This window comes from Sarcophilus harrisii, unplaced genomic scaffold (assembly GCF_902635505.1).
Source record: "Sarcophilus harrisii unplaced genomic scaffold, mSarHar1.11, whole genome shotgun sequence".
Taxonomy (NCBI): Eukaryota; Metazoa; Chordata; class Mammalia; order Dasyuromorphia; family Dasyuridae; genus Sarcophilus; species Sarcophilus harrisii.
The window spans coordinates 795-5,512 of NW_022290866.1; the positions used below are offsets into that span (position 1 = coordinate 795).

A 4,718-nucleotide genomic window follows, 5' to 3' on the forward strand; every position below is an offset into this window, starting at 1 on the left:
CCTCCCTTGCTTTTCCTTCTAGTCATTCTTTCCATCAAACCAAAATATCAATTCATCTTGTAGGTCTTTTGGTTTCAGTAGGGATTATTTGTCATCGAGTTTGTAAATCCTGTGGTCAGCATTTAGGGTATACTTGGAGATGGCTCCATCAATATCTATTCAAGGGATAGTCTCCATTGTTTGTGCCTTACCTGATGATATCCTGTAGAACTTCAATTCTGTCTCTAAATTGCATGTAATGCATAAAATGCATAACATTTAGTATCATGATAAAGTTTCAATAGATTTGGACAATGGCTTGGCTAGGTCAGAGGCCCCTGAGCAAGGAAGAGACTCCATTATCATATACATATTATACTATGCATACACTATGGACAGCAAAAGTGGTCATAAATTATATAATTATTTGAAAATACATATGCTTCTTATTGGAGAGAAGACCAATGTATATGAAGAATAAACAAGTAAATCTACGTTATGAATGCTCAAATATAGAGGCAAATCATTAAAATTTCATGACTTACAGGTCTTACTAGGCTGAAACCTAGTATGAGATTTGTGGACGTTGAAAAACATTTTCATAAACTTTTAATGAATACCGATGAAAATAGATGAAAATGGACAAATAATTCTTCTTACAGTTATTGGTGACACTAATAGCTCTCACAGACCTAGTATCTTAAGTTTCATACAGTATTTTATATGCTCTGTCTCTATTTTTACTGCAAATTTACAACAAATAGGCACTTTTAAGTAGAGTTATAGTTCTTGGCTAGGCAAACAGCGGTTAACTCAAAGAGGCTAGATTTGAATCCAGTTCTTTGGATGGCAAATTTAATAAAGCCATTCTTTTCAAGTTTCTCTTTGTTTTTTTTTCTACTTATAGGACACATATGTGTTCTTTTCTCCAGATTTTTTTGAGATTTAGATTATGTCTATATCTGATTGAGTCTATATATGTTGTCTTCCCATTGTGTCTTGAGGCAGAACTAAGTTTGGTTCCAATTAATCCAAGTCCTGAATCCTGTGAATTGGTCACATACATCACTTGGATTTGCACTACCTGATTGAATTGGGCCAGAACCAATGGTGATATTTAACTAAGTATAACTTCAAATAGTGTGCCTATGTGGGCCAACTTCAGAGAAGTCATTATTTGTATTAATCAAGAGTTCAATCTGGATACCCACAACACTGGCTGGAGAACCAATGGGGAGGTTCAATCCTCTATATCCCTGCCCAAATGTTCTTTTTCCTTTTTGGTTTGTACTTATAAGGACTCTTCAAAAAGATTCATTGGTAAAGTAGAGTAAGGGAATGATGGAAGACTTATCTTTTCCAAAGTGATTGGTGATTGAGTCAAAACCTCAAGATGGACGAGCCCAGGTGACCTTGTAAATGTCAAAAGGTCATGAGGCCACGGAAGGCCACTAAAACTGCGGCTATAGAGTTTATTGAAGTGGTCACTTGTGGTGGTAGCCGCAGGTTGGAGCAAAAGAAAGACTTGGCATTTGAGAAAGAAGAGCCATTGGGAAAGATCTGCCTTGGAAACACACACAGATACACACACACACCCCCCACACTCACACACAGTGTTTGATTGGAACCTTGTTCATGAAAAAGGTGAAATTGTTAATCTGAACAATTTTCAAACTGAATTATGTGTGAAGGCTTACATTAAGCTTCCTAGTTGATAACTATAATTTACAACTTGACTTCCAGTTGAATTTTCAAGTTCTATTTAAATTGTTCTTTTAATGTACACTCTAGTTCTCCTCTGCTCTCCTTTGCTTTCTCTCAATGTTTTCTATGGGAAAAGAAAACAAAATGTCCTATTATGTAAAACATGGGATGGCATTTTTAATTTCTGTCCACTGAAGAAAACCTAGATGCTCAAAAGCAAATCTCAGGTAAACTCTAGCCATTTTCCCTTTGAAGCAGGGTGGCGATGAGGAGAAGGGAGGGGAGGAGCCAATGGATGTTCTAACAGCTTCCAATTTAATTGCTTTTTTCTGCTATTTGAATGTCAGGCTTCTCTCAAAATTAAACATTGGGGAAAAGGCGAAGGCAGGTGAAGGGCAAAAATTAGTGGAGGCTACAGTTTTTTGTGGCTTTTGCCAAGGAATATGTAGCTAGCCATTGCACTTGATGTGGGGACATTAGCATAATTTTGGAGCCATTTGCATTTGTGGGGCTCAGTGGATTGAATGCAAGACAGGGAGTAAGAAAGACCTTAGCTCAAGTCCAGCCTCAGATGCTTTCTATGTAGATGACCCTGAACAAGACACTTACCTTCTGTTTGCCTCAGTTTCCTCATCTGTAAAGTGGAAAGAATAATAGCACCCAATTCCCAGCACTGTTATAAGGATCAAATGAGATATCATTCCCAAAATGCTTAGCACAGGACTTGCATGTAGTAAGCACTATATAAATGTTAGTCATGATGACAATGATGACGATAATTATTGGAGAGATTCTCCACAAAGAACTCTTGTAAAGTAAGTGGATGCCTTGCCATATAGAATCTAGCAGAAACACATCTGGCTAGATTTCTCCAAGGTCCACAAGATTTCTTTTGGTTTTCTTGTGTTTTTCTTTCCTCTAGCACTGACTTTGAGCATATTCTTTGGTGCTAGAGGTAATGGTGGTTGTCCTTCATTTTCAAAGAGAACCAAAATGACATTACTATGTTAGTGTCAAATTAGCGCATCTGACTGTGGCTCATCAGATCAATGTGATCTGGATGTGGAATCCTGTGCCACAGGTCAGACACCAATAGTCCTTCTGAACATTTGAGGTGGTTTTTCTAACTCTGTGCATCTCCCACTTCTTTTGCATTAATTCAGTCTTGTTTTGTTCATAGAGCACAGGAGTCTGATGAGCAATCCTATGCCAGTGTCTCCTATGTCATGCAAGTTGAAACCTTGAGAGTGTCTCGGTATTGCTTTTTCTGACCCTCTTTTGAGTTCCTGTCTGTGTGATTTCTCCATAAAAGGCTTTTTGGCAAGTGTCCATAAGGCATTCAGAATATTGTGATCAGCCCAACAGACTTGCACTCTTTGCAGTAGTTTGGTTGCTTGACAGATTGGTTTAAGAAAGGACTTGAGTGGGAACTTCTCAGAAAATTTGGGGAGAAGCAGAGTGCTGCAACTGCCCCTGCCAGTGCTGGACACACAAGAGGTTGGGCTCCCATCCCCCAATCTTCCATTTCTTCCACTTGATTCCCCAACAAACATCCCCACCAATTCTTGGGGGGGTCCTCTTTCACCCCACCCCAGATGTGGACACTTTGACCCCAGCATACTGTGAGCATCACTACAGGGCTATCCAAAATGGTGACAGAAACTATTTATTATGACATTTTGGGGGTAAAACCCAATGCCTCCCAGGAAGAACTGCAGAATACATATAGAAAACTAGCCTTGAAATATCACCCAGATATGAATCCAAATGAAGGAGAAAAGTTCAAACAGTTTTCTCAGGCTAATGAAGTGCTTTCTGATGCAAAGAAAAGAGACTTTATGACAAAGGTGGAAAACAAGCTATCAAAGAGCATGGTTCTGGTGGTGGCTTTGGTTCTCCAATGGACATCTTTGACGTGTTGTTTTGGAGGAGGTGGAAGAATGCAAAGGGAATAGAGAGTTAAAAATGTTGTTTATCAGTTGTTGGTGACCTTGAGAGATTTATACAATGGTGCAACAAGAAAACTGGCTTTGCAAAAGAATGTAATTTGTGACAAATGTGAAGGAAAGGGTGGTAAGAAAGGAGCTATAGAATCCTGTCCCAATGACAAAAGTACTGGGATACAAATAAGAATTCACCAGATAGGACCTGGAATGGTTCAGCAAATTCAATCAGTTTGCATGGAATGCCAAGGGCATGGGGACCGAAGCAGCCCTAAAAATAGATGTAAAAGCTGTAATGGAAGGAAAATAGTTCTAGAGAAGAAGATTCTGGAGGTTTATATTGACAAGAGCTTGAAAGAGGGTTAGAATATTACATTCCATGGTGAAGGTATCAGGAGCCAGGACTTGAGCCAGGAGATATTATCATTGTTTTGGATCAAAAGGATAATGCTATGTTTATATGACAAGGTGAGGACCTTTTCCTATGTATGGATATCTTGATAACAGAACTACAGTCCTGCTAGTGCCTCACTGCTGCCCCCCACAGTCTGAAGAAGAGCGGTAGCACCACCCAGCTCCACCCCCAAAAAAAGGAGATTCCATTTGGGTTTTTTTTTTCTTTTTTTCTTTGCTAGTTGTCTCTGATTCTTCTCCAACAAAATGAGCAAAAAACTGAAAAGGACCTTAACGATTGACAGCTTTTATAGGCATAGAGAGCAGACACTAAACCCTGAGACGAATAAAAACAGACTGTCTCCAGGTGAATCCCCACAGGAGGAGATCACTTGTTCCTCACCACAGATGAATCTCATAGAAGAAATTAAAAAGGCTCTCACAAGAGAGCTACAAGAAAAATGGGAAAAGGAGATGGAGGCTTGGCAAGAGAGTCTGGAGAAGTCATCCCAGTCATTTAAAGACAAAGTGGATAAAGAAATTAAATCCTTGAAAAATAACATAACTGGAAACAAAAAATAGCTCTCTAAAAAATAAAATTGGCGAAATGAAAAAAAAATTCCATAGAACAAAACAACACAATTGGACAATTAGAAAAATATATAAAAAAGTGAGTGAAGAAAACACTTCATTGAAAAC

At 38.7% G+C, this 4,718-nt stretch overlaps 1 pseudogene; it reads left to right on the forward strand.

Annotated features, from left to right (window-relative positions):
- Positions 1-2,413: 2,413 nt before the first annotated feature.
- Positions 2,414-4,125, forward strand: LOC100919272 (annotated as a pseudogene).
- Positions 4,126-4,718: the final 593 nt, after the last annotated feature.